The sequence below is a fragment of the Muntiacus reevesi genome, chromosome 11, assembly GCF_963930625.1.
Source record: "Muntiacus reevesi chromosome 11, mMunRee1.1, whole genome shotgun sequence".
Lineage (NCBI taxonomy): Eukaryota > Metazoa > Chordata > Mammalia > Artiodactyla > Cervidae > Muntiacus > Muntiacus reevesi.
Window position 1 is genome coordinate 4,879,635 of NC_089259.1, and position 23,416 is coordinate 4,903,050.

Below are 23,416 nucleotides of genomic sequence, written 5' to 3' on the forward strand. Positions count from 1 at the left end.
CTGGAGAAGAAAGGCTACCCACTCCACTATTCTGGCCTGGAGAGTTCCATGGACTGTATAATTCATGGGGTCACAAAGAGTTGGACACGACTGAATAACTTTCACTTCATTCCACTTTAATTACTTGGCTATGTAACTTATATCACATGTAGGAACAAAAAGATGTGCTTATTATTAATTAAGCCTACCATTAACAACCCTAAATTTCAGTACATCAACATCAAAGAATTTTCTCTCTCAGTTTATTTCAGCTTAGTTGCTCAGCCGTGTCCGACTCTTTGCAACCCCAGGGATTGCAGCCTGCCAGGCTTCGCAATCCATCACCAACTCCCAGAACTTGCTCGTACTCATGTCCATTTAGTTGGTGATGCCATCCAGCTATCTTGTCCTCTGTTGTCCCCTTCTCCCCCTGCCTTCAATCTTTCCCAGCATCAGGGCCTTTTCCAGTGAATGTGTTCTTCGCATCATCTGGCCAAAGTATTGGAGCTTCAGCATCAGTTCATCCAGTGAATATTCAGGACTGATTTCCTTTAAGATTGACTGGTTTGATCTTCTTTCAATCCAAGGGACTCTCAGGATAGCACCACAGTTCAAAACCATCAATTCTTCACTATTCAACTTTCTTTATGGTCCACCTCTCACATTTATACGTGACTATTGGAAAAATCATAGCTTTGACTAGATGAACCTTTGTCCATAAAGTCATGTCTCCGCTTTCTATTTTGCTATCTAGATTTGCCCTAGCTTTACTTTCAAGAAACAAGGGTCTTTTAATTTCATGGCTGCAGTCACTAACCTCAGTGATTTTGGAGCCCAAGAAAATAAAGTCTGTTACTATTTTCATTTTCCCCATTGATGTGTCATGAAGTAATGGGACTGGAATGCCATGGTCTTAGTTTTCTGAATGATGAGTTTTAAGCCCATCTCTTTAGGAATTCTCCACAGTTTGTTGTGATCCACACAGTCAAAGACTTTAGTATGGTCAATGAAGCAGATATTTTTCTGGAATTCTCTTGCTTTTTCTATGATCCAGTGGTTGTTGGCAATCTGATCTCTAGTTTCTCTGCCTTGGTTCACAAACTGTTGTAACCTGGCTTGGAGACTTTTGCACATTACTTTCCTAGCATGTGAGATGGCTGCAATTATGCAATAGTTTGAACATTCTTTGGCATTCTGTTCTCTATAGTGGTCATTAAAAACTTAGGTTTCTGATCTGTATCTATAGTCTTGAATTCTCTGGGCTGGGAACTTGGCTCCAAAAACCACTCACTATGGTTGATGGAGGGTTGATGGAGGGCCTCTGGCCTTAATCTTTCTCTCCTTTTTTTTTTTTTTTTTCTTCAGAATTTCTGGTTTTCATACAATGTCCTAATTCTTGTAATTTTTTGTTTCTTGATCATATATATAAAAATATTTCCAACATAGAAAACATATCAATTAATGAAGTTTTCAGTACCTCCTGAATTGAAAATTTAGGTAACATAATTTAAAAACCAAGTAAGATTTTTATACATTTTATTTATCCATTGAACAAGCAAAATAATTCTTCACAGGATAAGTGAAGATTTAGTTTTATCTAACATTGAACAAATGTATTTGAATAATACTTCAAACTTACAAACTTGGTGTAAAAACTTGCAAAGTTTTAGAAAGGTGACATTTGATAGAATGTTTCCAGATTTTATTGTCTTTTTCCTCCAACCAGCCCCTAGAAACCTACAATTTCAATGTGCACTATTAGGTCCAGGTATGATGTTAAATTTATTGTTTTATGCTGTCTCTGATTGAGTTAGGCTATGCAGTTTTATTTGTATCTTTCTTTCACAAACCTTCGTGAGGTCTGCTACTACTCTTTCATTTTGATGCCATTATTTTCTAGAAAATGAAGTAGGAGTGATTTACAGGGTGACTGAAGGCTCAGGCTCATAGCCTTTCTCACAGTTTTCCCCAGCCTGCTGTGTAGGTATATATAGATCACTCTGACACTTTTTACAAGGCTAGGTGGTTGTTTATTAACACCCTGTTTAGAATTTCTCTGTAATACTTCTCTAGCAAGAATTAATTAATTTTATTTTTATTATTAGCACAGAAAAATTGCATTAAAATTTTGCTACTGCTTTTTAAATGTCCTTAAAATTGTTCCTTGTTTATCTGAAGAGGTAGAACAAAGATGAGTAAGCTAGTTGTCATGCAGCTAAGTAAATCATGTTGCTTTTGCAAATAACCTAACAATTCATCATACTTTGGTGTTTTACTTATAGTTGAAAAATAAAGTTCTCTGACATCTGATAGTTGTAAATCATTGCTGCTCTTCCAGAGTAGGATTTTAGTTATAGCCATTAATTATTTTAAAAATCAATGGAAATAAAGTTATTTGAAAATGTTGTATGCACATGATCTTCACCTCACTACACAAAGAGCAATTTATTGTGAGTGGAAACAATTGCTACCTCCACAGACACACTCAATTTTTAATTTATTTAAGATCAGAAGGATCAACAGGATTTTAACATAAAAATTAAAGTGTTACATTCCCCACTAGATGCCCAAATACAGAATTAAGAATTACCCCAAATGACTATTCGGAGAAAGCAATGGCAACCCACTCCACTACTCTTGTCTGGAGAATCCCATGGACGGAGGAGCCTGGTGGGGTTGCGAAGAGTCAGACACGACTGAGCAACTTCACTTTCACTTTTCACTTTCATGCATTGGAGAAGGAAATGGCAACCCACTCCAGTGTTCTTGCCTGGAGAATCCCAGGGACGGGAGAACCTGGTGGGTTGCCGTCTGTGGGGTCGCAGAGTCTGACATGACTGAAGTGACTTAGCAGCAGCAGCAGCCAAATGACTATTAACTTGATAAAGTCCTTTAAATTCAAGAATAAACTGAAATCATTAGTAATCATTAGGCTTCTCTCCATTAATAAAATTTGAAATTTGAATACTGATTATATCTTAGTGTATACTAGGCCAGTGTAACTAATTTCTCAAAATAAAATATTTATTGATAGACATAAGGTGAGCAGAAATAGTTGGAGTCATTTTTTAAAGATATTTTTTCTTTTTTTTTTTTAGATATAGAACTAAAAAGAAAGAGGTAATTATAAACATAACTGTATATTTAACTCCTGTAGCATTTTGCTCTCTATTTTATGACTTTTTTTTTTATTTTTATTTTTTTTATTTTTTTAAATATTATTTTATTAGTTGGAGGCCAATCACTTCACAACATTTCAGTGGGTTTTGTCATACATTGACATGAATCAGCCATATAGTTACACGTAATCCCCATCCCGATCCCCCCTCCCACCTCCCTCTCCACCCGACTCCTCAGGGTCCTCCCAGTGCACCAGGCCCGAGCACTTGACTCATGCATCCCACCTGGGCTGGTGGTCTGTTTTACCATAGATAATATACATGCTGTTCTTTCAAAACATCCCACCCTCAGGTTCTCCCCCAGAGTTCAAAAGTCTGTTCTGTACTTCTGTGTCTCTTTTTCTGTTTTGCATATAGGGTTATCGTTACCATCTTTCTAAATTCCGTATATATGTGTTAGTATACTGTAATGTTCTTTATCTTTCTGGCTTACTTCACTCTGTATAATGGGCTCCAGTTTCGTCCATCTCATTAGAACTGATTCAAATGAATTCTTTTTAATGGCTGAGTAATATTCCATGGTGTATATGTACCACAGCTTCCTTATCCATTCATCTGCTGATGGACATCTAGGTTGCTTCCATGTCCTGGCTGTTATAAACAGTGCTGCGATGAACATTGGGGTGCACGAAAAAATAAACAAAATTGACAAACCATTAGCAAGACTCATTAAGAAACAAAGAGAGAAGAACCAAATTAACAAAATAAGAAATGAAAGGGTGAGATCACAACAGACAACACTGAAATACAAAGGATCATAAGAGACTACTACCAGCAGCTCTATGCCAATAAAATGGACAACTTGGATGAAATGGACAAATTCTTAGAAAAGTATAACTTTCCAAAACTGAACCAGGAAGAAATAGAAGATCTTAACAGAGCCATCACAAGCAAGGAAATCGAAACTGTAATCAGAAATCTTCCAGCAAACAAAAGCCCAGGACCAGATGGCTTCACAGCTGAATTCTACCAAAAATTTAGAGAAGAGCTAACACCTATCTTACTCAAACTCTTCCAGAAAATTGCAGAAGAAGGTAAACTCCCAAACTCATTCTATGAGGCCACCATCACCCTAATTCCAAAACCAGACAAAGATGCCACAAAAAAAGAAAACTACAGGCCAATATCACTGATGAACATAGATGCAAAAATCCTTAACAAAATTCCAGCAAACAGAATCCAACAACATATTAAAAAAATCATACACCATGACCAAGTGGGCTTTATCCCAGGAATGCAAGGATTCTTTAATATCCACAAATCAATCAACGTAATACACCACATTAACAAATTGAAAGATAAAAACCATATGATTATCTCAATAGATGCAGAGAAAGCCTTTGACAAAATTCAACACTCATTTATGATGAAAACTCTCCAGAAAGCAGGAATAGAAGGAACATACCTCAACATAATAAAAGCTATATATGACAAACCCACAGCAAGCATCACCCTCAATGGTGAAAAATTGAAAGCATTTCCTCTGAAATCAGGAACAAGACAAGGATGCCCACTCTCACCACTACTATTCAACATAGTGTTGGAAGTTTTGGCCACAGCAATCAGAGCAGAAAAAGACATAAAAGGAATCCAGATAGGAAAAGAAGAAGTGAAACTCTCGCTGTTTGCAGATGACATGATCCTCTACATAATTTATGACTTTTAATGGTTTGTCAGAATTCCTGATTTCCAAAGGCACTTTTTGCTACTGTAGCAGCATTTCTTAAATTTTGTGAATAAGAATCATTTGGAAACTTAAGTCCTTCCATTGTAGGTGATCCAGATATGAAATTTACAGAAACACTAAGACAGAGACTGCTAAAACTTCAGAATTCTGAGTTCTATCACTTGAAACTTGAGTTTTGGGTTTTAAATCCTGCATTATAGAGGTAGCTATGGGAGGAGTAGGATAGAAATGGAGGAAGGTCTGTGAATCTCCAGTCTTTGCCATCTAGGGAGTTGTTCACTTTCTAAACCTTGACAAATTCATGTCATTATTTTGGGTTTCCTGTGATATAGGCAAGTGTCAGTTCCTGTCCTTAAATGTTGTCTTAATTATACTCATTTCTTCTCTCACTCTTTTTCTTAGATGAATGTTGGATTGGCCCAACTACTAACATACTAATGTAGGTATGGCAGGCAAAATAATTTCCTTCCAAAGACTTCCAATCCTAATCATCTGAATCTGTGAATAGATTACATTCCATGACAAAATGTAATGAACATGTAATTAAAGTTACAGACCTTGAGATTGTAAGATTATAGTGGATTATTCGAGAAGGTTCAGTTTGTCACAACTCCTTGAAAATGAGGACACTTTTACAACTGGGTTAAGGAAAAAAGACTGAAGAGGAAGGAAGTTTGATAGAAAATAACCCTGCTGTCATGACTTTGAAGATGAAGGAATGAGACCAGACATCAAAAACTATGAAGATGGAGGAAGGAGTAGCCTTAAGAACACCTGGGAATGACCCTCAGTCTTAGAGCAAAATGCTAGTCACTCGAACGTGTCTGACTCTTTGCAACCCCATGGACTATAGCCCCCCAGGCTTTCTGTCTATGGGATTTCTCAGGCAAGAATATTAGAGTGGGTGGCCATTTTCTTCTCCAGGGGATCTTCCAGATCAAGGGATTGAACCTGGATCTCTTGCATTGCAGTCGGATTTTTTACCCTCTGAGCCAAGAGGGAAGCCGTGTTATAGCAAAAGGAACTGAATTTTGTTCATTCAAATGAACAGGAAATGGATTTTTTCCTATAGCTTCCAGAAATAAATGCTGCTATTTTAAGTCACCAGCTTTAGGGTAATTTGTTATTATAGAAAAAAAAAAAAAAAAACTAACATAAAAAGGTGAATCTATTTGTCTTTAAATTATGTTCATTTTTTTGAAGTGTGTTTATATTTTAGTTAAATCTGCAGGTTTAACTAAAAATATATATGCATGTGTATATGTATATACATGTGTGTGTCAGTGTGTGTTGGTGTGTTAGTTGCTCAGTCATGTTTGACTCTTTGTGACCCCAGGAACTGTAGCCCACCAGTCTCCTCTGTCCATGGAATTCTCTAGGCAAGAATACTAGAGTGGGAAGGCATTTTGTTCTTGAGAGGATCTTCCCAACCCAGGGATCACATCACTGTCTCTTGCATTGCAAACAGATTCTTTACCATCTGAGCCACCAGGGAAGCCCATATACAGATATAATACAATTTAGCTTTCCTTGTTTTTTCAAGAAAAAAGGATCTAACAGGCTTTCCATTTGCTTATTCCAAACATATTAGAGAACACCATGGGATAAATATATGTCAGCTATTAAATGAAAATTATTCACCAAAGATTCAGGGTACTAACTGGGGAGCTGACAATGACTTCCTGTGAATTATTTTTACCAATTTATTGGCTATATTTGTTGCTGATTGTTTTGGTGCAGAACTTACCATTCTGCCTGCCATACAAATGAACCACCATCCCTGAGTTTCACAGCTTCTGTTGTCTTCCTCCTTGGCCTATAAACCAAGCTTCAGCATGTGGGCTCTTAACATCACATATTTCAGATCTTTACTGTTATTTCTATTTTCAAGTTCCTTTTGCACACATTATTTCTTCATGTATTCCTCTGGCACTTCAGGGAAGTCTTTTTATATTTTGCTGTAAATTTTTCCCAATAGAAAGCTCAGATGGTTAATAGTCTTGCTTTCACTGTTGCTTAAATATGTGATCATAAATCTCTGTTGCAAGTTTTATTTCAGGTTTTAGAGCTTAGCATCATTAAGAAGTTATTTTTCTTAGGAATAACTAAGTCTTCATTCGTAAGATGTTGGTGCTATCAATGATCTCAGGGGACAGATACAGTACAGATGGTTGGGAGGTTTTGTTTTTTCTCACTTATCAAAAAACAAGAAGGACTGTTTTTCACGTTTTTATGATTGTTTTCCAAAAAATAAGTAATTTAATCTTCTATCTTCTGTTAAAATAAGAAAAAAAAAAAAAAAAAACCACAAAAATCAGCGCAGTGCCTTACAACAGCTTTTCAGACACAGGTTGCCTGTGCCTTCTTTCTACCATGTACATGTCACTTCCGTCGTGTCCAACTTTTTGTGACCCCATGAACTGTAGCCTGCCAGACTCCTCAGCACGCAGGATTCTCTAGGCAAGAATATTGGAGTGGGTTGCCATGCCTTCCTCTAGGAACTCTTTAGGAACCTAGGTAACGAACCCTCATCTCTCACGTCTCCTACATCTTTTGCTTTGGCAGGCAGGTTCTTTACCACTAAAGAATCTGCTTGTAATGCAGGAGACCTGGGTTTGATCCCTGGGTCGGGAAGATCCCCTGGAGAAGGGAATGGCAACCCACTCCAGTATTCTTGCCTGGAGAATCCCAAGGACGGAGGAGCCTGGCGGGCTACAGTCCACGGGCTTGTAAAGAGTAGAACACGGTGGAGCGACTAAGCGCGCATGACCCGGAAGCGCTCCTTCTACCACAGCGCAGACCATAGTCTACTTTCATATAGGATACGATGTTCTTCTGAGGGAAATACACAGAGACTTTTTTTTTTTTTTTTTTATGAAGCACAATTCTATTTCATTCTAGTTTTATTGATCAAATCAAGTCACATGCCAAAGTATGACGTCAGTGGGGTGGGGAAGATTCCTCTCACAGAAGGAACTGGAGGTCACACGGCAGAGAGTTTTACAGGGAGGGGGAGTACATAATCGATACGGTAATAAAATGTAGTATGCTATATTTAAAATATGCCTCATGTGTTTCTGTATAATGCCTTGTTTTCCCCTCTTGTTTATGAGTAAGGAGCTAAATACATCTCAGTTTCTAGAACGAGTAAGCTCTGTGATAATCCAGTTTATTATTCTCTCAGATATGTCATAAGTAACTACTTTGCAATCATCAATCAGTTATTTCAAACACTTTAAAATCTACAGAGTAGCAGTTGAAAGTATGAAATAAGGTGTTATATTAATCAATGTTATTCTTAGTGATCTTTAAAATGATTAAGCTTTGCTGTATGTCCACTATATAGACTTCCCTACAATTGTTGTTACCAAAATTCAGATTCCCTGTTTAATTAGAAGGGGTGGGAAAGGAATAGGGAGATTTTTGTGTTTTCTCTATGTTCACTTTTTTTAAAAGATGAATTATAATTGATTTACAATATTATAATAATTTCAGATGTACAACATAGAGATTCAACATTGTATAGATTATAGTCTTTATAAAGTTATTGTATAATATTGACTATATGTGTGCTAAGTTGCTTCAGTGATGTCTAACTCTTTGTGGCCCTATGGACTGCAGCCCACCAGGTTCCTCTGTCCTTGAGGTTCTCCAGTCCCTCCTCCAGGGGATCTTTTCAACCCAGGGATTGAACTCGCGTCTCCCACATTCCTGGCAGATTCTTTACCACTCAGCCACTGGGGAAGCCCATAATATTGACTATTATGGACACATTTACTTTATTCATTCATCTGTTGATAGACACTTAGAATATTTCCATTTCTTGGCAATTGCAAATAGTACTGCTATAATCATTGAGATGGATGTCATCTTTTCAAATTAGTGTTTTGTTTCTTCTGGATATATACCAAGGAGTAGATTTGCTGGATCAATATGATAGTTCTATTTTAAGTTTCTTTAGGAAGCAGCACTCTGTTTTTGCCACAGTGGCTGCAACAATTTACATTCCCATCAACAGTGTATTACCAGGACTCTCTTTTCTCTACATCCGGGCCAATATATGGTTTTTGTGGTCTTGGTGGTGGTAGCTATTCTGACAGGTGTGAGGTGGTATCTCATTTTGGTTTTAATTTGCATTTCTCTGATGAGTAGCAATCTTGAGCTTCTTTTTATGTGCCTGTTGATCATATGTGTCTTCTTTGGAAAAATACCTTTTCAGATTTTCTGTCCACTTGCTAATCATGGTGCTTGTGTGTTGTTTGTTTTTGGATACTGAGTTGTATGACCTGTTTATATGTTTTGGATATTAACCCTTTATCAGTTATATCATTTGCAAATATTTCTTCCTATTCAGAGGATGGAAAAACAAACTGGTTCCAAATTGGGAAAGGAGTACATCAAGGCTGTATCTTGTCACCCTGCTTATTAAAGTTATATTCAGAGTACATCATGCAAAATGCCAGGCTGGATAAAGCTCAAGCTGAAATTAAGATTGCCAGTAGAAATATCAATAACCTCAGATATGCAGATGACACCACCCTAATGGCAGAAAGTGAAGAGGAACCATAGAGCCTCTTGATGAAAATGAAACAGGAGAGTGAAAAAGCTGGCTTAAAAACCAACATTCAAAACACTAAGATCATGGCATCCAGTTCCATCAGTTCATGGCAAATAGATGGGGAAAAAATGGAAAGAATGACAGACTTCATTTTCTTCTGTGGATAGTGACTGCAGCCATGAAATTAAAAGATGCTTGCTCCTTGGAAGAAGGCTATGAGAAACCTAGACAGTGTACTAAAAAGTAAGGACACTTTGCCAACAAATATATGTCTAGTCAAAGTTATGGTTTTTTGAGTAGTATTGTATGGATGTGGGAGTTGGACCATAAAGAAGATTGAATACTGAAAAATTGATGCTTTCCAACTGTGGTGCTCTTGGACAGTGAGAAAATTAAGTCAGTCCATCCTAAAGGAAATCAACCCTGAATATACATTGGAAGCACCAATGCTGAAGCTGAAGCTCCAATACTTTGGCCACCTGATGCATAGAACTGACTTATTGGAAAAGACCCTGATGCTGGGAAAGATAGAAGGCGGGAGAAGAAGGGGATGACAGAGGATGAGATGGTTGGATGACATCATTGACTAGATGGGCATGAGTTTGAGTAAATTTTGGGAGTTAATGATGGACAGGGAGGCCTGGCATGCTGCAGTCCATTGGGTCACAAAGAGTCAGACATGACTGAGGGACTGAACTGAGCTGAACTAATGGAAAAAGTTACTCCTACCTCTATTTATTTTGTCTGCTCTTGTGTTATTATTGTTACACATTATATGTCTATATATTTTAGAAATCTATTCAATATATCATTAAATGTGTTAGTTTTATAATTTTGCATCTTTTAAAAAAGATTAGATATGAAGGCAGAGCAAGTATATATTTATATTTTTTGTTACATTAAAAAGTATTGTCCATTTCTGTATCCCTTAATTTCTTCCTAAAGATTTAATCACCATAGTGTGGCAAGTCTCTGTTCCAAAACAGCTTTATTCTCACCCATCTTCTTTAAGCCATTAGTGCTGAATCTACTACATCTCTATGTATTTATTATAAGCCAAACAATACAATTATATATGTATATATATATGTCTACATATATATCCATATATAAATATGTGTGTGTGTATATACATATATATATATAATTGTTACATCTACTTATATATAGCATTACTATAGATGGTCTTTCCAGGTGGTGCTAGTGGTGAATCTGTCTGTCAATGCAGGAGATGTAAGAGACAAGGGTTTGATCCCTGCGTCAGAAAGATCACCTGGAGTAGACATGGCAGCTACTACAGTATTCTTACCTGGAAAATTCCATGGACAGAGGAGCCTGGTGGGCTGTAGTCCATGGGGTCAAAAAGAGTCAGACATGATTGAGTGATTGAGCACACACACAATTACTGTATATATAAATACAGTTTTATACAATAGTTTTTGAATAAATTAAGAGAAAGGAAGTAAAGTAAGAAACATTTATACCATTTTCTGTAATTACATAATTATTTTCACTGGTGGTCTTTATTTTTTCTTATGGGTTTGAATTTCTATCTAGGTTTACATGCTTTCTAACTAAAGAACTTCCTTTAGTATTTTTTGTGTTAGGGGTTATGTAGATGAGTTTGCTCAGGTTTTGCCTTTGGAAAAAAATGTCTTTATTGCATCTTCATTTTTTGAAACATACTGTTCCTGGGTGTAGTATAACATTCTTGTTTGAAAGCCCTTCTTTGGGAGATGGAGTGAGGGTTATTGATTATTTTACCCAGTCTTCTAGATTCTATTGTTCTTAATGAGAGTTGTCTATTAATTTTATTGGAGGATGGCTCCATTGTAAAAGGTAAGTTATTTTATCTTGCTGCTTTCAATAATTTCTTTCATTTTCACTTACCAAGATTTTTGGGCTTCCCAGGTGGTGCTAGTGGTAAGAGACATGTGTTTGATCCCTGGGTTCTGGAAGATCACCTAGAGGAGGGCAAGGCAACCCATTCCACTATTCCTGCCTGGACAGAGGAGCCTGGTAGACTAGAGTCCTGTGGGGTCGCAAAGAGTTGGACACAACTGAAGCTATGCTGGTGGTTTTCCACATTTCTCTGAAGCTGTGTTCAGTTTTCACCATTCTCTTTTTCTCTTTGTTTTTCCATTTGTAATCTTTTTTATTTTTATTTTTTTTTTTCCAGTGGGTTTTGTCATACACTGACATGAATCAGCCATGGAGTTACACGTATTCCCCATCCCGATCCCCCCTCCCACCTCCCTCTCCACCCGACTCCTCTGGGTCTTCCCAGTGCACCAGGCCCGAGCACTTGACGTAATTTTTTTACCGTTCTATCTTTAAGTTCATAAATTTGTTTTTCTGCCAGTTCAAATCATCAATGAAACATCTCTAGTGAATTTCTTTTTCTTTTTCTTTTTTTTTACTATTCAACTGCAAAATTTTTATTTTGTTTCTTTCCAAAATTTTCATCTCTTTATTATTGTTTTCCGTTTGATGAGACTTTGTCATCTTACCCTCCTTTAATTCATTAAACATGGTTTAAATATGCACTCTATATTTTGAGTATATTTGTAATATTTGCCTTGCAACTTTTGTCTCTTAAACCCAGCATTTGGGTTTCCCTGAAATATAAACAATATTTCTGATAAAAGGCATCTATGCTATCAATATAATTTTATTTTCTCAGTATTCTAAATAAACTATTTTCTTAAATATTATTAGAAACTGTGCTGTATTAGCTATGTTAGTGTGCTAGGTGGTATCTGGTAAATTAATATTCTGATATATTATTAGTAACGTTGATGGCTTAATCCAACAGTATTCATATGAATTTCATAAAATTCTATTAGCGTCAGTAGCTTTTGTTCTTTGACTTAGTATTCTAAATATTATTTTATGTATGTTTAGAGAGTAACTGCTTTTATTATAAAATAAGTAGAAAAATATGCATATATTACATATATAATCTGATTGGTAGAATGCTAGCACTCTCACTTTTCAATGTGTGTCCATTTAATGGAAAATTCAACAAGTGAAATATATTTATCACAGCAACGCATGCTAATCCTTTCTAGATATGAACATGATATGGGAAATAACATTCTTGAATATGTTCATATTTTAATCTATTTGAAATTAACAAATAAGTTTCTCTAAGGCTACTTTTAGGAATTTGTGAACTCTTAGGATGTAAATGAAAATTTTGAGTCAAGAAGAAATATGTAACTTTTCTGGAGTAAAAAGAAAAATTGTAATTAATTAGAAAGCCTAAGTTCTTTGACACCATCAAAAGAAATTTCAATTAAAATAACAAATTAGTAAGGTTTTTGAATAATACTGATTCAAAATTAATCTCTCTATATATTAATTATAATTATTGACATGCAGAAACAGAAAGTTTGCCTTTGGTGCCATTTTAACACAAACTGTAAACCTTATCACAAACATTAAGGTTGACAAATTAGAACATTGGAACCACAGAATATTAAGAACTAAAATTGCTAGTTAAGATAATGTCGTCAATGGTTATTTCTTTCTCAGAAAACTCTGGAAATCTTAGTGCTAACAAAATTACTTATTTATTTATTTTTTATTCATGTGAAGCATAATTAATTCACTGCTCCTGTGAATTGATAATACTCAGGCTTTTGCTTTATGAAGTTGTTCCTAGACATATGCATAATACCAGAAGGATCTGTTGAGTTAGTTTCTCTAAAATTTGACTCTAAAGGTGGGAAATATTTATTATATTTCTTTCTACAGGAAAATATACGTGTATGAGTCATTATGGGATGCAAGCTGGAAGCCTGAGTTCTTCAGTGATTTAAACAGTGGCTCTAGTGGTAAAAAACCTGCTTGCTAATGCAGGAGAAGTAAGAGACGCAGGTGTGATCTCTGGGTTGGGAAGATCTTCTGGGGGAGGGCCTGACAGTCTGCTTTAGTATTCTAGCCTGGAGAATTCCATGCATAGGGGAGGCTGGTGGGCCACTGTCCACAGGGTTACAAAGAGTCGGACATAACTGAAGCGACTTAGCATGCGTTCAGTAATGATACTTTTCTTATATTCTGGTCAAGGTTTATATTTAGGTTTTAGTATTGACCATCCCCTGAAGCTTTGAATAAAATAACATAGAAGGTTAACACCTAGACGACCTCAGGCTTAGGCATTAAAGTTTAAAATTTGCTTACAGTTATTATTCTTGGCTAGTGTAATTATAAATGTGATTAGTAAGAATAAAATGCAATTATACTGTTTATAAAACCAGTAGTGATTTTTCAGCTTCAAAAATTTACTTCTCTCAGAGAAGTTAACTTCTTTGAGCAAGGCACTGCTTATATTTCTTTTAATTCTGTATATTTATTTTTTTCAATTATCCAATCTACTATGGATAGGAGAATTATCCAACTCCTTTATCACTTCCCTATCCCAACTCCACTGATGTATTTCATATATCTTAATATTAAATCAATATTGAATATTACAGCTCAGTATTATTACAGTGGGTTATGAGTTTTACAAATAAACATTTAGTTCTTACATTTTGTACACTTTTGATACCAAGATAAATGAGCTACATTTCCTGATAACTTAGTTTAGGATCAAAACAGACTTTTAAATATATAATTGCACTAAAATATGGGTGTCCTATGAAAGAAATATTCAGCCCTAACTATGGAATCATTTGGGATTTCTGCTTGGACAATAGCTTCCCAAGTCAGTTATTAGTTTCCCTGGGAAATGATTGGGGGAAGGAAAGGAAAGTTCTAAATTCCAGAGAGAGGGAGCTGGTAAAGCACAGATTTTTTTGTTGTTTATTTGCTAAGTCATGTCTTACTCTTTAGGGGACCCATGGACTGTGGTCCACCAGCCTCCTCTGTCCATGGGATTTCCCAGGCAAGAATACTGGAGTGGGTTGCCATTTTCTTCTTCAGGGTATCTTCCCAACCCAGGGATCGAACCTGTGTCTCCTGTATCGGCATGAAGATTCTTTGCCACTGAGCTACCAGGGAAGTCTAAAGAAAAAATACTAGCGGTAAATAATGTATGATTGCAAGCAATTTAGCAGTAGAATGATCTATGTGCATTGGTGTGCGGGAGCTGATCCCTACTTGCTCACAAGACCCATTTGTGCATGTTTTTCCCCTACCTTGTTTTCAATGAAATCTCTTTGGTAGCTCAACATTGGCCATGTCCAGAGTATTAACATGATGGCACTTGGCAAATTTCAGTGCTGTTCCCTTTCTTTCCTCCTGCCTTGCTTTTTGTCCTGGAAGGCTGATTGTTAAACATTTATCAGGACAAAACTGCTTTTGTAGTAAAATGTTTTTAAGAAAGCTACACACTAGGATGTATGCAAAAAGCATGCAGAACTATGACTTAGCTACTTGAGCAAGGACCTGAAAGACTGTATTTCTCACAGCTTCTCTAGGGGTTATTTCTATACTCTAAAGTATGGGAAATACTGACAAATATATGACGGGAAGTTGTGGAGGACTTTGAGGTGAAAAGATGGCTCTGATGATTTGTAGTGGAACTGAAATCAGTGTCCAAGAAACCAGTGACTGCTTGGTTCATGAAAAAATGGACAAACTTTACTTGTTTTCTGAGAATTTAAATTGAACTCTCGGAGAGCTGTTCAAAAGAAAAGGAGCACTTCAGAGTCAGATGCAGTGCTCATGGGGAGAGCTACAGGGGTTGGAGAAAACATCTTCTATTTTTCTCCAGGTTGAGCAAGAGGCTTCCTATAGCATGAGGGAGGAAATATTTCTCTATTTTATTGTAATGACAGTGAATGACTATTGTTAAATTTCTCGAATGCTTATAGAAGAATTTAGAAGAGAAGAATTGAGGTCCTTCAAACTATGGAGACAGAATAGATTTGGTTGAACTACAAAGCAATGTATTGCTTGAACAATAGGACAAGATTCTGCTTAAGCCAAACTGCAAAAGAGCCATCAACACTTTATAAACTGTTGGAATAACTTCTTTATCAGTAGAGCATCACACTGTTTCACCACTTAACTTTCATAACTTTATCCTCTTTGAGCTATTTAATTTCTTATTATGATCTTGAGTGCTTGGCAGACAGATGCATATAAAATGACATAATGGACTTTTTATGGGCTATTCAACTGGTGATCTTTGAACTCATATTGCTAAGTAGTATGTGGAAAGATAAGCCATTTTAGCTAAGCTTTAAAGCAATCTGCATTTCAAACCCATACTGATAGTGTATTTATTGGTTCTAGTAAGATATTATACTTTGTTAAACTTCTTTTTTTTTTAAATGATATGAGAATCTGTCAGATTTAGGAAAGAGTGATTATGTTTCATTCAGTTCACTGGCCATAAATTTCATGATAGAGTTCTGGTATATTACCTTTCACACAGTCATTTTGGTTTGTACTCTGGGGGTCTAAAAAGATTCAAATTAAGTAAACTGTAATGTAACTATACTCCAGATGAATTGGCTTAAACATTAAAACTGTAGATTGAAAAAATCTTACATAGGTAAAGATTAAGATGTGAAGAAACAGCTTCCAACTATACCTGTCCTTAGAAATGCAAAATTTCTGAGTGTCTTTAGTAATGAAGATGGAGATACTATGCAGTTACATAAAACTTTTCTCTGGATAATCCTTTACTGCTAAGGAGGAAAATGAACCAAGATAATATTATCATATACTCTCATTAGACTATGAATACATCTAGGAAAAGATGAGGAAAAAAAATGTTAAGAACTGTAAGGAGTCTGAGATATTTTTGTAATTGTGAGCTTAAAAAATTCCCTGCCATAGGTACATAGATGCTAGCAGAAGACATAGGGTTCCTGACTGGAGACACAAAGCCTTATTCTCAGACCAACAGGAAACATGTTTTTGCTTCAGTTTCATTAGTTCCCTGAGATGGACACACCCTAAGGTGACCTACTTCCTGATGTTCGTGCTTTTGTGTAATCCCCTCTCCTTGAACATGAGAGGGATCTACAACTTTCTTTTAACCAGAGGAATATAGTGAAAATGATAAACCTTTTAAAGTTAGGTTTCCTCTTATGGCAAAGGTGATAAGGTTTCCCATGATCACATTATATTAAGATTCTATCTTAGCAGATGGGAGCTGGAGACCAAATCCAGTTTATGTGCAGGAGGAGGTAAGTCCCATGTTGGAGGACCTACTTGTCAATAAATCGCAGGGGGTCATTAGAAACTGTGGGGAGCCTTTTATTAGCAGCAAGGAAAACTGAAGGTCCACAGTCATACAACCATAGTGAAGTGAAGTGAAGTCGCTCAGTCGTGTCTGTCTCTTTGTGACCCTATGGACTGTAGCCTACCAGGCTCCTCCATCCGTGGAATTCTCCAGGCAATAATACTGGAGTGGATTGCCGTTTCCTTCTCCAGGGGATCTTCCTGACCCAGAGATGGAACCCGGGTCTACTGCATTGTACAACCATAAGTAACTAAAAATAACCTGAATGAACTTGCAGGCAGAGTCTTCCTCTGTTGGGACCCTAAATGATCAAGGATCCTGACTGGCACCTTAACTGTAGCCTTGTGAAACTTTGAGAACAGGACCAGTTTAAGGTGTGTCTGGATACCCATGAAAGAATATGTGAGATAATAACTGCATCTTGTCTTAAACTACTCAATGAGAGTCATTTGTTATGTGGCGCAGAGAATATGGCTGAAATCCCTTGAGAGCAGAAGCAGGCCTTGGTGGATCTGTCCACACAGTGGGTCTGTGTCACAGTTGGTGACCCTTGAGACTCGGAAATTCTAATTTCATATAAGGTGTTCTAGAAAGCCTGTATAAACTTTCTCTTCTTAAGAACATATTATAATCCTGTACAGGAAATCTGCCTTCTGGCTCTGAGGAAGGTACTATAATCATCTTCCAAGGCTGTTTGCTATACAAATATCCTTGAAAAAGTCATCTGGGACAACTGCTGTCACAAGATTAGACATGGAGAATTGTTGCCAACAGCTCAGAGGTACTTTCAGCACTCTAGGAGAATTTCCATATACTTAGCGGAATACAGTTTTCTGGAAGAGACTCATGCTGTGTCTCATTCATGCCAAAAGGTTCATTTGGGGTAATAAAATAACTTAGCCTATTTTATAAAATAATATTTAGTTCTCTAGTTTCTCCCTTGATAAACAAATTATAATCACAGTTGCTGATGCACAGATTATATTGTACTTTGATATAGAGTAGCTGTGAGATTCTGGGGACTTAAAAATATCCATTAAAAGATACAGGGAGAATTTATGTTCTGTCTTAAATATAGAGATATAAATGTACTCTCTCATTTTCAGTACTCAAAATAATGGTATTTTAAGATATATAGACATAAGAATCTGAAGATGTTACAGAACATTAATAAAAATTATTAAATTCATTTTAAGTAACCATTTTAAGCTATAAATATTTTTGGTTGTTTTTGAGTTCTTAATATTTTTAATTTAGAGGATTAAATACAAATTGTGACTCCATGAGTAGACTTAAGTCTTGGGTGCTTTATCATGAGAACTGGAACATCAGACTAAGTGAATAAGACTGTATTGATTTGATAGTATTTGCTCAAGATGCAGGATTTAGGATCCTGACAAGGATCTCAGGAGATGATATAGATTCCACTAGAGTAAGTTTAAGTGTGGAAATATTGATAGTCAAAGTGAATGAGCACTCAAGAATCTGTACCTGTGATATTGTAGCTAATAGGGAAAAATGTATTTGGACATTTAGATGAGAAAATACACACTTCTCATATACATATCGGGACTTATCCACAGTTCCTGACTCACATCTTCCAAAACCCTTGGAATTTCTTGAGTGATAAGTGCGTGGAATAATATTTGATCTCTTGCCCTGAGTTCCTGAAAACTGAGGGAGCTTGTGATTGAATCAATCAACAATGGCCAATGGTTTAATCAATCTTGCCTATGTAATGAAGCTTCCATGAAAACTAAAAGAGACAAGGATTGGAGAACTTTCATGATGGTGAACACATGGGGACTGGGGAAAGTGGCACACCTGTAATGGCAATGCAAGTTTTGAGCTCTTTCCCCAAGCTTTGCCCAAGGAATCTGTTCTGGCTGTTGATTGTTATTCTCTAATATTCTTTTACAATAAATCAGTAATCTAGTGGGTAAACTGGATTTTCCCAAATTGTATGAGACATTCTGTTTAAAGTACAGATAACAACCTGGACTTATAATTGGCATCTTGAGATGGAGGGGGTTTTTGAAACCTCCAGTTGTACATAGTCTGTCAGAAACACAGGTACCAACCTGGTCTTGCATCTACCCTTATAGAGGGCAATACCTGGGACTCAGCCCTTTAGTTTAGTGAAATCTGATTCTATTTTAGGTAGATAGAGTCAGGATTGAGCTGGCACCCAAGAATAGCTCATTTCTGTGGGAAAGATTACACACACACAGACACACAGAATGAATTGAGTCTAAGAACCCTAAAGCTATCTCCAGAAGTAATTTTTAAGAAGGAATGATCTGATAGATAAAGGAAATTGCCCTATTAAACAGTTAAATTCTCTTTCTTTTTAATAGTATCTGGACCTAGGCCAATTTTGTTTCAGAGATCACTCATTAAAGAAAATGTTTGGTCCTTTGGCAAAAGGACTGTGTAACACCATGGGAAATGTACAAGCTAATGTGCCTTCAGTGGGACACAAATCTTTGCAAGACAATTAAGGCTCTTTGGTAATTTTGACAACATTGATTACATTCCACCCTGGAATGGCCATTCATTCATTCAGATAGGGATAAAGACATATGCTGGGTATGGGTCTGTTTTTCCTGCCTCCAAAGCCACAACCAACACTCTTATTAGAGGGCTTATAGACTGTTTGCTTCATGGACATGGGCTTCCATAAAATATCACTTTTTTTTTTAATTTATCTTTATTAGCTGGGGGCTAATCACTCTACAATATTGTAGTGGTTTTTGCTATACATTGACATGAATCAGTCATGGATTTACACGTGTTCCTCATCCCGATCCCCCCTCCCGCCTCCCTCTCCATCCCATCCCTCTGGGTCTTCCCAGTGCACCAGCCCTGAGCACCTGTCTCATGCATCCAACCTGGGCTGGTGATCTGTTTCACCCTTGATAGTATATACTTGTTTCAGTGCTGTTTTCTTAGAACATCCCACCCTCGTCTTCTCCCACAGAGTCCCAAAGTCTATTCTGTACATCTGTGTCTCTTTTTCTGTTTTGCATACTGGGTTATTATTACCATCTTTTTAAATTCCATATATATGCGTTAGTATACTGACTCTGGGGTCGTGTAGCCATTTTATAAAAAAATAAATAATAAATAAATAAATAAAAAGAAAGTAATGTGCAAGGATGAGCTGTGACTGTGGGATCCACTGGTCCTATCACCCAACCTAGAAGCTATTAGACTGATAGTAGATTGGAATGATTGCAAAGCTGAACTGGAAAATCAAAAGTGATACTTTTGAAATGGTCAGGTATCATTGTCCAGGATTTGGGATCCACCTTAAAGCAAAGATGTTTATATAGTGCTACATACATATTAGGAGGAATTCATGGACCTGATATTCACATGTTAAAAGGAATGGCCAAGCTTATCATGATTCCAAGTGATTCCTTGGCGAATATTGCTTCCTATCCCTGCTAATCTGAGTTCTGTAAGATTGGGCGCCAATGGGAGAAACATTTCAGCCAAGAGACATATCAAGAATTCTACTGAACTCTTAAGAGACTGGCGCTGTTTGTTGAGGAGTTTGATTTCAAGGTCAAAATCTGGTATAACCTTTCAGACCCAAGTTTAGTTAATTAACAAAGAAGTCTTTGTTAATTTGCACGCTCATGGGAGAAAGCCCTACCCACAGTAAGCTTAGTGTACAGCCTTGGCTTACAGACTTTTGGAGAAAGTTACTGCCGAAGACTCAGGTCTCCTCCCCAGGACAGCTAGCATATTCACATTTTTGGCCGAGGCACCTCTGTTCAGAGACCTTCTAATCAGGGATGCATCAGTTGAGATGTTTTTACCTTACCTCCTTACCAGGGGATTTTGACTGAGACAACTTTCTCCACTCGAACTCAGGACTGTTGCACTCTTATTACTTCCTACTCTTCTCCTCCAGACCCCAGTCTCACACACACACACACACACACACACACACACACACACACACACACACGACAGGAGTTTATTCAGAATTCCTTTTTATTAAGACAGTTCCATTGTCTGCCCTAATCTGCCTGACTCCCACTTGGTACCACTCCATGGGGAAAAATTGAGCATTGGGAAAGCAGTGCCTTATTTTGCCTCTTTCTTACACTCCCACAGAAAGTGAATAGAAGTTCAGTTGTTATTTTTAGCTTAATTGTCCCATGACCACCTTGAGACCTGGTTGCTTTGGACTTCATGCAAAGGAAAAGCAGGTAAAAAAAGGAGTCATCAAATTGTCAGGGATGGGGACCCTGATCATCAATCTGAGACAGAACTTCAGTTACACAGTGTGGTAGGGAGTGATATTGTTGGCACCCAGAGAAGCTATTTGGATGTCTTTTGGTACACTCCTGCCCAATTCTGATGGTCAATAGATAAATACGTTAATTTCTGTCAGAGAAGGTCGTGGTGATTCTTTGGGCATAAGCATCTGTGCCATGCCATAAGGAAATACTGCAAGATTGCCACAGGCAATACTTCAAGCTGAGGGTGAGCAAGCCAGTCAATCCTAAATGAAATCAACCGTGAATGTTCACTGGAGGGGCTGATACTGAAGCTGATACTTTCACCACCTGATGTGAAGAGCCAACTCATTAGAAAAGACCCTGATGATGGGAAAGATTGAAGGCAGGAGGAGAAGGGGAAAACAGAGGACAAGATAGTTGGATGGCATCACTGACTCAATGGGTATGAGTTTGGGCACACTCCAGGAGATAGCAAAGAACAGGGAAGCCTGAAGTGCTGCAGCTCATGGGGTCTCAAAAAGTCAGACGTGACTGAGTGGCTGAACAACAATAAGAGAAAAGAAGACAGGTATCTATTGCAATATTACATTGAAGGGTTTTAATCTGTCTTACTAATCTCCTACTTCTAAGTTTCCCCATGAACACTGACCTCTGTGAACCTTGGAAAAACTTCTGACAATTCATATGCAAACACAAAAGGCCCAAAATAGCAAGGCAATCTTGGGAGATAAGAATGGAGCTGGAGGAATCAACCTTCCTGACTTCAGATTATACTACAAAGCTACAGTCATTAAAACAGTATGGTACTGGCACAAAAACAGAAATATAGACCAATGGAACAAGATAGAAAGCCCAGAAATGGGCTCATGCACCTATGGGTACCTTATTTTTGACAAGGGAGGCAAGAATACACAATGGGGCAAAAACAGCCTCTTCAAGAAATGATGCTGGGAAAACTGGACAGCTACATGTAAAAGAATTAAATTAGAACACTTCCTAATACCATACACAAAGATATACTCAAAATGGATTAAAGACCTAAATGTCAGACTGTGAACTATAAAACTCTTAGAGGAAAATATAGGTAGAACACTCCATGACACAAATCAAAGCAAGATCCTCAAAGAACAATCTCCTAATGTGATGGAACTAAAAATGAAAGCAAACAAGTGGGAACTGTTTAAACTTAAAAACTTTTGCACAACAAAGGAAACTGTAAGCAAGGTGAAAAGACAACCCTCAGAATGGGGGAAAATAATAGCAAATGAGACAACTGACCAAGGATTAATTTCCAAAATATATAAACAGCTCATGCAACTCAATACCACAAAAACAAACAACCCAATCAAAAAGTGGGAAAAAGACCTAACAGACATGTCTCCAAAGAAGACATACAGATAGCTAACAAACATGAAAAGATGCTCAGCATTGCTCATTATTAGAGAAATGCAAATCAAAATCACAATGCGATGTTACCTCACACTGGTCAGAATGGTCATCATCAAAAAGTCTACAAACAATAAATTCTGGAGAGGGTGTGGAGAAAAGGGTACACTCTTGCACTGTTGGTGGGAATGTAAATTGATATAGCTATTATGGAAGGCGGTATGGAGTTTCCTTAAAAAAAAACAAAAAAAACAAAACTAGGAATGAAACCACCATATGACCCAGCAATCTCATTCCTAGGCATATCCTGTGAGGAAACCAAAATGGAAAAAGACGCATGTATCCCATTGTTCATAGCAGCGCTATTTGCAACAGTTAGAACATAGAAGCAGCCTAGATGTCCATTGACAGACGAATGGATAAAGAAGTTGTGGTATATGTACACAATGAAATATTACTCAACCATAAAAAGGGACACATTTGAGCAGTTCTGGTGAGATGGATGAAACTAGAACCTATTATACATGGTGAAGTGAGTCAGAAAGAAAAAGATAAATATAGTATTCTGACACACATACATGCAATCTAAGAAAATTGTAGTGACGAATTTATTTACAGGGTAACAATGGAGAAACAGACATAGAGAAAATACTTACGGACATTGGGAGAGAGGAGGAGAGGGTGAGATGTATGGAAAGAGTAACATGGAAACTTACATTACCATACATAAAATAGATAGCCAATGGGAACTTACTGTATGGCTCAGGAAATTCAAACAGGGGCTCTGTATCAAGCTAGGGGGTGGAAATGGGGAGGGAGATGGAATGGAGCTTCAAGAGGGGATATATGTACACTTATGGCTGATTCATGTTGAGATTTGATAGAAAACAACAAAATTCTGTAAAGCAATTATCCTTCAATTAAAAAAATTAATTGAAAAATAAATGCTTCTGAAGATGTAAAAAGAAATATATATGAAGTGGGTAAACCAGTACAAGAGGTGGACACTGTGGTGCACTCTAGGTTCTATTAAAAGAAGGATTAGACGTACTGCTGGCAGTGTGGATGGAAGATAGCCTCCAGCACTTAGGTTCTTCAGGGATCACCTCTGCTATTGAAATCTAGAGATCCATACTCTTCTCACAGCCTAAATCCAATGATTGAGAG